Below are 13,568 nucleotides of genomic sequence, written 5' to 3'. Positions count from 1 at the left end.
GCTTTGCAGTTAAATGTGTGACAGAGGATAGGGAAGTCTCAGTAGTTTCCTATTTCAGCATTTTGTGATAAAGTAAGAGATTATTTTTATTATTATTAAACATCCCTCAGGCATTTCTTGCTGTTGGATATACCTACTGAAATAACAAACAATCAAGGCTCCAGAGCTTTTGAGTTCAGACAGAGAGAGCTTTATAAACACCCTATCAAATCTGGCAGCCTTTAATCAGTGGTTTTGGACAGACACTGCAAATAATTAGCAGTAATGGTTCCTTTTAGGACAAAAAACCAGAATCTTGGGCATTGAGCACTGGAATGAGAGCTAGAGGCTGCTCCACACCTGTCCTTAAGTTTGTCATATGGACATGATGATAGGACAAGAAGCAATGGGCTTAAATTACAGCAAGAAAGGTTTAGGTTGGACTTTAGGAAAAATTTTCTAACTGTAAGGGTGGTTAAGTTCTGGAATAAGTTGCCTAGGGTGATTGCAGTATCTCCATCATTGGAGATACTTAAGAATATGTTGGATAAATATCGAACAGGGATTATATAGATGGTGCTTGGCCTTGCTGTGAGGGCAGGGGACTGGACTTGATGACCTCTTGAGGTCCCTTCCAGTTCTAGTATTCTATGAGTCTATGTCTACTGTGGAGCTTGGGAGAACCCAAACTTCCAGCTTGAGATGTCACACCCACACCAATGCCCATCAAGCTGGCCTGCTGAAGGTAAGAGTGGAGCCACAATGGCATGATTGGTAGGACACGTTAGGGACAATAGGACAATCCAACCCAAAACCCTAGGTGTGTAGTTAGGTTCCTGGCTGTGTTTGTGCCACAGTGGCTGCACTTCCATTTTTAGTATGCTAGCTTGATTAGTGGGGGCGGGGTTGACTCTTTGAGCTGGAACTTATACCTTCAGCACCTGCTTAGACCTACTCAGAGTCACCTAATCCATCCTTCCAGGGTTGAGGTTTGACCTCTGCTAGGTGAGCATGGGTGGGAATGCTTTGCTTTGCTTTTGGCTGTCTTCTCAGTGGGTTGAGCATTGGTCTGTTAAACCCAGGGTTGTGAGTTCAATCTCTGACGGGGCCATTTAGGGATCTGAGGCAAAATAGATTTTAAAAAACGGGAAGGGGCTTGGTCCTGCCAAGAGGGTAGGGAACTAGACTCCGTGACCTCCCAAGGTCCGTTCCAGCTCTGTGGGATGTGCAATAGTGAGGGCACCATGGTGGGTCCCTTCTAAACTAGTCTCCTGGAAAGAGATTGTTGCCATATACCTGCATGACTCAGCTGGAGGTCTGAGTTATCTCATAGACTTTGGACCCATATCAGCACAGGCACATGCATTTGTTCAGACAAGGACATGTGTGAGAGTTGCCCATTACTGGACCCTGTTTTATTACCAAAAGTACAATTAACATAATTGCCTAACATGCAATTGGCCTGGATTTGTACTAGCCTGAATACAGACGCAGAAGCTCTGTGCAAGTGCAGAGAACAAGCACACAAGGACTCACTACCAGTTCCACAGCCACATGTAAGCGCAGAATTGTGGGGTGAATTGGTTAAAATACACATGTATTTCTCTGCATTAATTAACACCATTAATTACTCACAAGGGGCCGTAATGCAAGTTCACATTAAAGTCTATTATAGCTGCCTGCTTCATTATGCAAATATTATTTCCTGTTTAAAGAAAATGGGGTTTTTTAGTCAATAGCGCTCATGCTACTGAAAAGTAAGTGCATCAAATCACAGTTTGGACCCTGATTCCACAAATACACACGACTTAGTTTTTCCAACAGCAAGAGCCCTATTAAAGTCTACAGAGCTACTTCTATGCTTCAGGTTGGATCTGCAGGATCGGGGGCTTTACCGTTTCACTCGAGAACCAGGCACAGTTGGCAAATGGGCGACCAGCACAAATAACCCTGAGCCTCTCATGAGCTGGACCTAGATCCTGTCACCCCCCCGAGTGATCTTGAAATCAGTGGGAGTTGTCTGGTACACCATTGCATGAAGCTCACGGCTCTACAAAAGCATCCCAGTCCTCATCTCTCCTCTGCAGAGACAATCCATCGTATGAAACTGCTTAGTCGTCTTGTCAACACCACGAGTGCCTGTGGAGATGATCAAAGTCGTCACCACGAGGAGCCTGTTTCGGTGGTAGATGGGCTGTATTCTAACATTCTGTTAAACAAAAGATACGCCACTTAATAGGCTGAGGGGGAAGGCTGCCTAAAGCAAGCAGGTAATACCCTAAAAGAGTGATATGAACACCTAAAACAAAAGAAATAGTTCTTCTGAAATGCTCCATGGAATTAGTGCGCGTGGCTCCAGTTTGCTGCAATTTGATCGTCTTTCTACTGAAAATCGCCTCGTCTCAAGTAAGACAAAACTTTCTTCGTTCTTGACAAGAATATGTGAGCAGAATGTTCGCACTCTGCAAAGTGAAACATCTTTATCTGTCCCCCGGGACCCTGAAACAGACGCACGTTGTGTTGTTGGTGACAAACGAGAACAGTGCCTGTGGAAGATCAGCTCACACCTGCTCATATCCAGCAGCAGCTCCGCTGCCAAGATTTGGGGCCCAGGGAATGAGTGTTACCGGATCATTTTACAATAACAATGATAAAGAAAAGCGAAAGGGTAGAACCACAAGCTGACTCTGCCCTCTTAGCTGCTAAATGCTGGATCTGTGGTCCATCTCATTCAATATCTCGTCTCTGACTGTGGTTAGCACTGGTATCTCACCCTAAGTTTCAAGAAACCCAATCATAGATAAATACTGCATAACCTGGGCATGGAAAGAGCATCTCCCTGCCCCTACCCAACATTTAGGGCCAGATTATGAAGGCTGTTAAGTATCTAAAGGGGAAGGCAAGCCTAGGATTTTCAGAAACAGTGAGGCACCCCACTCCTTGCAATTTCTGTGACAGGTACTTGTGAAAATCCTGATTCCTGTCTGCATCCTTAGGCGTGACTTTCTTAAAATCTGACCCTTAGGGTTATATTCCTTCAGTGGTTTTTTTTAACCCTATCTAATGTAATTCACATCATCCACTGTTTTTCCATTTAAATGCCCAGCCCTTTTCTGAGTGTTTCTGTGCTTCTGGCTTTCAGTGATCCCCGTGGCTATGAATTAACTATGGAGGTTTATGCAAAATAGTATTTTTTTTTCCATTTTTGCCTGTGGTGTTGCTTTTCATCTTCAATTAAATTGTCCTTGTACATACTCTGGATTCTGTTTTGCCCCTTGATTTCCATCTGAAGAAGTGGGTTTTACCCATGAAATCCCATGACCGTATAAGCTTGTTAGTCTCCAAGGTGACACAGTGCTGCTTGTTATTTGTGATGCTACAGACTAACACAGCTGCCCCTCTGAGATGTTTGTGTTGTTCATCTAAGAATGCATCGGTAGAAGTTTCCAGTTTACTTTCAGCAGGACAAACACTTTATTTTCTGATTTTTCTCATCCTACCCCACCACTAACAACGATGATTAATCAGAATGATTTGCTAGACCTTCAGGATGTTTATTTTATGAAATCTGATAAGGCACCCACAACAGTGCAGCTTTTAATTTGTGTTTATATAGTTTGTAAATTGAATTCTGTAGCCAGCAAAGGAAGCATTAGGAATGATGTTGGGGGAAGTATTTAAATATGCAGGTTAAACTCTGGTCCCCATGTAGGCAATACAGTAAACCCTCGACATGCATGATTTCAAGTAGCGCTTAACTTGCATTAACATGAGTTAAGGGCAACTCAAAATCCTGCTCCCCCCTGCCCTGCTTCAACTCCCCGTGGCCCTTTGAGGCTCTGGCTCACACCCTGTGCCCCTCTGTGGCTCACCACCCCTCACGTGTGGCCTTGGTCCAACCCTCCATGGCCTGGCTCACCACCCCTGCTCATGAATCTGGCTCAATCTCTCCTCCTGGTTCAGCTGCCCCCTCACACATGGCTCTGACTCACCTCCACTCCCTGCCTCCACTGCAGCCCTAACCCATCCCAGGCTGAGTCCCACTCCCCCCTTCCCACAGGTAAAATGACCATATCTCCCTGTCCCAAATATGGCACAGGGAGATGGGGGAAGGGGCAGCTCCTCCTGGCTACACCAAGCCCTGGGGAGCTGGCACCCCCCACCCCCAGCCCAGAGCCCTGGGGAAGCAGTGGCCATAGGCACTCCCCACCCAGAGCCCCGGGAAAGCAGCAGCTGTGGGCATGCCACTGGGCGAAAAGCCGCCCCGACCTATGCAAAATCCAGGGTGCGTGAGGTAGCATAGGAGCACAACCCTTGCATAAATGGAGGGTCTACTGTATTCCTGTCGCCATTTACTTCAAATGTGCTAGAATGTCCCCTGTGGAGAGTATGGGGATTTCACCTGCACATTTACCAATATAATTTATGCCATCATGTGCCAGCAATGCCCCTCTGCTACATACATCGGACAAACTGGACAGTCTCTATGTAAAAGAATAAACGCACACAAATCAGATATCAGAAATGGCAATATACAAAAACCCGTAGGAGAGCACTTCAATCTCCCAGGCCACACAGTAGCAGACTTAAAAGTAGCTATCCTACAGCAAAGAAATTTCAGGACCAGACTCCAAAGAGAAATTTCAGAGCTACAATTCATCTGGAAATTCGACACCCTCAGCTCTGGCTTAAACAAAGACTGTGAATGGCTGGCTAAATGCAAAAGCAGCTTCCCCTCCCTTGGCATTCACACCTCCAGATCAACTGCTGGTAGTCAGCCTCACCCTTCTTGACTGAGCTAACCTTGTTAGCCCCACCCTTGCTCTGGCTTATTTATACCTGGCCCTGCAGATTTCCAAGACCAGCATCTGCTGAAGTGCGTCTGTGCTCACGAAAGCTCATGCTCAAAACTTTTCCGTTAGTCTATAAGGTGCCGCAGGACCCTTCGTTGCCATTACAGATCCAGACTAACGGGGCTACCCCTCTGCTACCTAACCCCATTTAGAGATTACAACCCTATTACTCACAGTTTTCTGTGAAGAGTGATCAAAAGAGGACCAGTGAAGAAAATGGACCAGAAACTACTGCCTTAAATGTAGCTTTTCCCTTTTATACCTACAATGCACTGAGTAACCCGCTGAGTAATTAAACTGGTCAGTTTACATTTTGTCAGGCCCATAAAACAAATCTTAATGCAAAGCAAAATGGCAAATAAATGAACTGTGCATACTCTCTCTGCTTGGAGAGAGGACCGAGCAAGGATGTATCCTGTCTTCATCGATTTCAGCTGATCCTTAATTAGGAACATGTGCTGTGCAGTGGGATAGATAGATTTTTTTGTGCTTGAGCCTATGGCTAGCAGGGGGATGTGTGATGTGTTGGGGGGTGGGGCGTTCACTGGTTTGTAATTGGAGGAATGTACTTTGTAGTCCATGTGAGGCAGGCTTCAGGCCGCCTCACTCTGGTACAACCAGCCTGGTGCTGCAATATGTATCTCATGGGCCAGATCCTCCTCTGGGGTCAGCCTGTTTAACTTACTGGAGCTATGTTAATTTACACCAGCTGAAGAGCTGAGTTTTGTATTTGCTTCTCCCTACTAGGGTCTGTCTTTGCCTAGCAAGATAGTATATCTACAAACTGAATGACAGTGGACAATACTGTCCGAGCTGCCTTACTCCAGAGTGCCAGGAAACATACCCCAGCTAGATGTGGTCCGAGACGCCTCCGTGTCATTCTGAGGGTGAAACTAATCTCCCTGTTAGATCCTCAAAGCTTCAAACTGGACAAAAGTCCAAGAAAAAGCTGTTCCTTCTGCCTAAGATATTTTAAAGGGACCCCTCCCTATTTTTAGAGGGCAGCACAGCAAGGGGAGGCTTTTGCACCAAATAAAACCTCTCTGCTGTGCTTGGGAGAGGAAGGCACAAACCCAGGAGAAGATGCCTTCGCAGGTGAACCATCTTACATTATCGGTTGCCCCCTGAGAGTTGATAGCAAAGAGAAGCTTAATATAGCATCACTTACCCTTCAGCACCACAGGAAATGAAGCTAGATGGAGTTCCTGGGAAGGATGCTCATGACTGTGCTAATACAAGGCCTGGGCACCACTTAAATGCATAGAACTAGCTTTAAGTGCTGCCTAGTGCTTGTGTTAGTCCTTCGTGTGGGATTACTGTAATCTTAGTTGATTTTTGAGCATCTGTGATGGGGTGTACCAACTCTGCAATGGCCAGGGGGTTGGGGTCAGGCTTACTGGGCGGAGAAGGCTCCTCCCCCACAGCCCTGCTGGATGTACTCCTGCTGCAGCTCTAGTATAAAGGCCAGAGAATGTGGCCAGTTGGGGCTGGCCACCAGGGGGAAAGGAGCCCTAGCTTTGGAGTAGCCCAACCCTGAGGAGCAGCTTGAGCCTGAGGGAGCAACAGCCTGGACCCGAGGCACCATTCCATGCAGCCAGCCAGCCAGGGGTAGGACGTAGCTCCGGAGCAGGGAGCCAGAAGGCATGCCAGTAAGCTTGGCTTGTTTTGGTGGGATTCCCCACTGAGCTGGTGGTTGGGGGTGCACCCACCACCAACAGGGCCCTAGACTGGGGCCTAGTTGAGAGGGAGGGCCCAGCCACCCCCATCCCATGTGCTGTATCAACTAGACCATTGAGGCCTGATGGGGACTTGGAGTGAGCATCTGGTGTGGGGTGTAAGCCCTCAGAAGAGGCGCAGGGCTGGAGGTCCCACTACTGAGTTGGTAAGGGCAGAATTAGGACACCTATATGTGACTCCCTGTGGCTTCCTTGGGAAATACATAGACATCTCTGAGGCCAACATTTAGCCAGAGATAAACAACATGTTAAATAATGCATTAACATTGTGCCCTCCTGCATTGGTGTAAATCCAGAGCAATGCTATTGACAGCAGTGGACCTGCTGTGCATTCACATTGATAGAACAGACAGTTTTTGGCTCATGTGTTTATAAATATCCTAGTGCACTGAGAATGTTGATGGCAAAATGTGCTGAAGTTTTAATGTCTACCTTGGGAATGATCCAAAAACTAGTGAGGTCAGTGAAAAAACTCAGGTCAACTTCAGTGGGCTTTGGATCAGGCCCTTAAAACATTCCAGGGGAAGGAAAAAGCTCTGTGTATACTCACTCCTGTTGAAATCAATTACATTCTTGTCCTGGGATCAGTTCTATGCTCAAAACGGTCCCTGGCTGGTTTATTTTCTTTGAAATAGCTTGGTAGGATGCAAACTGAGAGATCAGTTCTGTAATTTTTGACAGATCAGCTCCTGGCGCTGTTTTTAAGGCATTGCGTTCTGCCCGTTCTTTTTAGTAGGTGTCGGATTTTCAGATCTGTGTTGGGTGTCAGTTCAGTGTATCCTCCTAAGTTACAGGAGTAAAGTTTTTATGTCCAGCTTCAGTGTTGTTTGTGGAAAACATACAGGTTCTTGCTGTTCTTTTTCTGTTGCAGCTGAGGCTGATCATCTGACCTGGCAGAAACATTTGTGCTGTCAGAAGAATTAATAGAGAGATATAATTAGCATTGTCAGGAACAGGCAGTGAAACAGCAGATTATATGGGTACAGATGGCTTTTGGAATCGGTTTCTGTTTTTCTTGCTTGGGGTCCTGGTGTTGACCTGGAAAGAGCGAGACTTGTAGACTGAAGCCCAATTAAGCGCTGACTTGATTTTAAACAAACTTTTCATTACAGATGCATTTGTTTCAAAGAAGCTTACAACACCAGCTCTCCCCAAAGTGTTTCAGAAAGAAATAAAAGGCTCTGAACAAGAGATCAACTAATTAAAATAAACACTTAAAAAACCAGTTAATCCTCTTTCCAGATGAGTATAGCTTATATATTTTTTCCACTTCAAATGTTCCTCTAACCATGGAATTTAAATAGTGGATTTTAAATGAAACATGACCCCATAAATTAACCCTCCCAGTAGTCTTCTAAGATAATTAGCCATGTGTCTGGCTCCCACCCAGTTGCTACGTGCCACCTTTGCAAAGCAGATGGAGAACTGGCTTGACTCATTACCATAAGGGAAAACTCCAAGTGTCCTACTGCTAGTATGGTGACTCTGTGCAACCACTTCCCCCAGTCAAACAGCCATCCCTGGGGGCAGGGAGGTGGCCATAGTCCTCTGGTCTCTGCCTACCTAAATGGCCAATGCAATCTATGTGTTTAGCTAGAGAAGTGTTAAAGCAACTTCATGGTCTGGGGATAGCAAAGGTGGATTAAAGCCACCTTCAGACCCCCCTATAATCTACGAAGCACAGTTCAACTCGGCCAAAGAATCTGGCTTCAAATGTCCAACTCAATGTGACTTTTTGTGTAATTAAGCGACACATACACAGCTTCTCTCTTTATAAGGCTGCTAGGCCCAGCCTTACAGCGCGGCCTGGGTATTCTTTATTTGTGTCTAACAATAGATTTCCAAGGTTCCCTGTTAGTGAAAGGAAGATAATTGAGGCATCTTGTCCTTGAGGGGACGGAGGGATTTTGTTTATAAAGTGTTCCTTCCTCCCTCAAATACTTGAGGCATTGCACACTAGAAACAAAACCTAGTACAAATATAACTGAAAATCACAGTCTTAATATGTATCAGAGAGGAAGCCGAGTTAGTCTGTATCTTCAAAAACAACAAGAAGTCCTGTGGCACTTTATAGACTAACAGATATTTTGGAGCAGAAGCTTTGGTGGGCAAAGACCCGCTTCATCAGATGCCCATGAAAGCTTATGCTCCAAAACATCTGTTAGTGTGTAAGGTGCCCCAGGATTTCTTGTTGGTTTTGAAGTCTTAACATGCAAGGTGATAATGCCAAGCAAGGGGACCTACAATCCAGAAGGGCCTGGGGAAAGGATGAGGCTAGAAAGGTGACACATATTGGGCCAACCTACTTAAAAGGTGCCTACCAGCTGGGCATTTTTAATGTGGTAGGCTTATGGGAGAAGGAGGAGAAGAATGTTGGGCCTGTTGAGGGTGGAAGACATCCCCATGTGTTGCAGTCCCCCCAACAAAGGTACAATCACCATCCAGCTAAAGGCATGGAGGTGATGTCCATTGCAAGGCAGGTGGCATTAGAGCGCACCTTCCTTTCATACTCGAGGGGAAGGAGGACTCAAAGGCAGCTGGGATGGGACCTCAAAGAGCAAAGATTGGCCATTTGAAATCTCTGTGCCAGTCTCAAAAGGCGAGCAGAGTAAATAACACAAGGCAGGTGCATCATGATGGTAATAACCCAGCAAGATGCTGCATTCTGAACAAGCTGCAAGTGAGGGAGAAGCGCTGCTGGGAGTCCAAAAAGCTGCCGGCTGTGGTTGCTAAATTGTTATAGGATAGGGACCTGTGTCTGTATAGCACTCACTACAGTCTGATCTTGACTGGAGGCCTACCTACCCCTGCTAATAATCAGGTGCAGGTGTATGATAGCATTATAGCCTTCCCCTGAAACAGCTCATCAGATTCATTATACTGACTCAGCTCCACACTCTATGTAGTAGAGTGGCCAACACCACATGCGTCAGAAAATGCAGGAAACTTCTTAATGAATAGTTTGCTCATAGGACAAATTTACTCTCGAGTTCCTATCACATAATAAGCAAGAAGTCCTGTGGCACCTTATAGGCTAACATATTTTGGAGCGTAAGCTTTCGTGGGCAAAGACCCGCTTCATCAGATGCCATGGGTCTTTGCCCACAAAAGCTTATTTTCCAAAACATCTGTTAGTCTATAAGGTGCCACAGGCCTTCTTGTTTTTGAAGATACAGACTAACTCTGTTACCTCTCTGATACTTATCCACTAATAGCTGAGTTTTGCCCTGAAGCAAGTTTATATCAGTGGTGGGCACTTTATGTTAGCTTACACTAGTGGCGTTCCACTTGTGGCCTGTGTGCCCTCTGTCTGCCTCGCACCCACTCCCCCTTGCGTCTTACATACTGGGGCACTGCATCTCAGAACTTCCTATTTTCAGAGTGCCATGAATCTGCTGATTCATACTCCATGTCCGCTCCTTCTCCCTCCAAGAGCTTGAACAGCTGATTTGCAGCATTCCAGCTCTGAGAGGGAGGAAGAGGTGGAGGGACAGAGTGTGAGTCAGCAGATCCATGGTTCTCCAAACGTGCTGAGAGGGAGAGGGAGGAATAGGAAGGGAGCAACTCCAGTGTGCGAGAAGCATGGGGCAGAGAGTGGGTGCATGGGCCACAGGCGGAACCCTAGTGGGCCTCGGGCCAAATGTGGAGGGTCACTCATGCAGTCCGTTCACTAGTCTTAGTTGCCCATTGCTGGTTTATATCCTTTATCATTTCTGACTCTTTAATGGAAATTCAAAATTATTCCTATAAATGTCTAACATTCAGATATTACCCCTATCTATGCAGATGTTCTGAGCTCTCGGCCACAATGCTACCATGTAGCAATGAGTTCTGCAGGTTAATTGCAGAAACAAATAATGGCAAAACCCAGGAATTCCTGATGTATCTTCTTTCCACAAATGATTTTTGGTTTTGTCTTATGTTAGATCATCACCTTTCTTGTTTTCTCTCCAAAGACTTCTAGTCATCTTTATTGAAGGCTGTCCAATCACACTGTTCAGCAATCTGTGAACGTCCTTCCTTAATGAGAAAATAGGTGGGTGGAGAAATAGCTGATAGATAAAGCAGGTGCAGGAAGAAAAGATTCAGGGAACATTATTAAAATGACACAAAGGAACAAAACATCCTCTTCAAAAGATCAGAGGCATGTGGGAAATGGGGAAGCCTAATGAAGTCAAGGAAGGCACAAATTTGCAAAGTAAGAATGAAAATGAAGACCACTTGCAGCCTCAGCAAGATACACCAAGGTCTTGTAGTGAGACAAAATCACCAGCGCTGTTGAGAGAATATTATCAACTACTATGTGATCAAAGAATTAGTCTGAAGTCTGCCTATCTTTTTAGGGACTAACTGGGATCCTACCCAAGAACTGTGAAGTATCTGGTAAAAATCAAAAGACCTCTTTAAAAGCAGGACAGCACCTTTCCTAAAGACAACCATCAGAGAAGCCAAACAGAATTTTTAAATGTGGAACCTGGGTATGTTCCTATAAAAAAACACTGGACCTGATGAACAGGATGCATGACTTGTTTTACCCACACCTTGTATTGTTAACCATTGGCTGTGAAGTGGTTAATTTGCTCCCCTGGGACAGGTTCATGAGGGCTCGGGGAGAGGGGGGATGTCACATATCTGCTTGATTTCACCTAAATGTGCCATTGTGGACCAGATACACATGAACAGAACCCCCGGGGTGAGATAATGGAATTCCCGATGATGGAACAATGACTCAACAGCAGGCAGCTAAGCTGTGTAAAACAGCAGAGCTGCTATGGGGGCAAAGAAGCAGGTGTCAGGTGGCTGTGTTAAGAACTGGGATCCTGAACCACAGAATCGGAGAAAGACTGGATGGACTCCAGAAAACCATGGACAAGTGGGGATAGTTGCTTTTCATTCCTGGCTGTGGCTCTGTGCCACTGCAGATACTTAGTGGGTATGTTATTCCTTGAAGGGCTAAAACTCCAACAGGAACCTGAATTCTTATGGAGTCACTGTCCAGTGCATGGATATATACAGGGAGTGCTGGAGCCTGAAGGCCAGTCTTGAAGGAGAGGAGTTGCAGAAATGGCCCTTGTGAAAAAGCCAAGCTGAGGGCTTGGCCTGAACTAGGCATACTCCAAAGAGTCTGTGCAAAGGCTGGCCTAGCCATGCACAGCTCTGTGGCACACCCCTGTAGCTGGAAAAATCTGTCCTATGGTGCAGGGGTTATGATCAATTTAAATTACAGTGATTACAACACTGCTCTGCTGGAACCTGGCTGTCAAAAATTTTCAGCATATAAAAATGAGACATGACCTATTTCTCTAGTCCAGGTCTTCACAACTTGCAGTTCTGGAGCTGTTTTCAGCTCTTTAAGGACTTCTTTGTGGCTCTTGCTGCTATAATTACAAAGTATATAAAAAGCCCTCCTGATTGTTTCTGATAAATGGTGAACATCTAAAAGCTTTTAAACGAACAATTCATTTCTAAATAACAAAGAATATGTGATCTCAAAATGTTGGATAACTCCCCCTGGAGAGAGAGAGAAGGTTCAGGAATAAAAGTCAGGAAGATAATGGTACAAACACATATGAAAAGTATGAGGAAATAGAATACGTAAAAAGTTCATGAACGTCCTGCAGTAAACATGTATGGCGTTGCAAATCAGTGTGTGGGCGCTGTTCTTAAAATAGGTGTTACAAAAGGTATGGTTTGATGTTATTTATTAAGGACCGTCTCAGATTCACATGGACTGCACTCTTGAGTAACTGAGTTATTTACTGAACTGGGGAAAAATGGCTCTTCTTTCTGGTTTGGTTGCTGACCCTTGCTCTAGTCCAATGGATTCTCTATATTCAGTCACTTCGGGTGACTAAGGCTGGCCTGACTCTTACGGTGCCTGGCCGATCTGTCCTCCTTGCAGGAAGTGATATTTAAAACACACACACCGAGCTAGGACTTTCCATCTTAACTCAGCTCTGAGGCTGCGAGCTCTCCTGATACCAGTCTGCGTTGCCAGAGGCTCTTCTGGCTGCTTTGAGAGATCTGGTTTCTTTTCTCAAGAGTCTTCACGCCCTACCGCAGTCCTTCTCTTCACTGCGACTAAAAATTGAGCGCAAACCCTTCTTCTAGTGCACAGAAGTAAACCTCCCGGCGAGCCCCCTTTGGCTGAGTAAGCCCGAGCTGCAGTAGTTCTCTAACAGGCGGCGATGGCTCCTTTTCCCCTCCTGTCCACCCCCGCTCGCTCATTCGGCGGGGAGGACGATGCATTTTGCCTACGCGAGCCTCTTCCGGAGACCACTGGGGCATCGCGACGCTCAGGATATGAGGAGGAAGCCCCTGGAGGGCAAAACTGCTTCCTTACTGGCCTGCAAACACACAGCTGAGGCCAACGAGCTGCTGGGAGAGACCCCGGAGGGGCGCCGGAGGAGGGGTGGTGTAGAAACATGGGCGCTTTCAAGTTTGGATAATTGCAGCAGCTATTTCTCCTTCCAGCGGCGGGGCTCTAGAGCCTTACCCGGCCGCTGGGGTTGGGAGCGGTCTCTGGGGCCCGGAGCTGCAGCTGCTGGGCGTTGGAGCTGTCCCTGGTGCTCGGGCCGCCTGGCTTGGAAAGCTGGAGCTGTCCCAGGTGCTGAAAGTTGGCACTGGCACTGGCGCTGCGGCGGGGGGGGGGGTGGAAGGAGTTGTCCCTGGTGCTGAAAACTAACGCCGGAGCGGTCCCTGGCGCGCCCTGAGTGGAGAGGTGGAAGGAGTTGTCCCTGGTGCTGAAAACTAGCGCTGGAGCGGTCCCTGGCGCGCCCCACGCAGAGAAACGGAAAGAGCTGTCCCTGGTGCTGAAAGCCTGCCCGTCCTCTGCGGCTCTAGGGTTCTGTAGAGGCTGCCGGGCTCCTCCTCCTCCTCCCCGCGCTGCACTTTGCAGTCCCCTGGAGCTGCTGCGGGTGCTGAAGCGGAAGCTCTCGTCTCGCCCCGCTCCTCCGCGGGTGCTCTCCCAGGAGCTGCGTCTGCCTTGCGGGCATGCTGC

The sequence above is a fragment of the Carettochelys insculpta genome, chromosome 20 (assembly GCF_033958435.1).
Source record: "Carettochelys insculpta isolate YL-2023 chromosome 20, ASM3395843v1, whole genome shotgun sequence".
Lineage (NCBI taxonomy): Eukaryota > Metazoa > Chordata > Testudines > Carettochelyidae > Carettochelys > Carettochelys insculpta.
The sequence above is the reverse complement of the archived record's forward strand: the minus strand, read 5'-3'. Positions refer to the sequence as shown.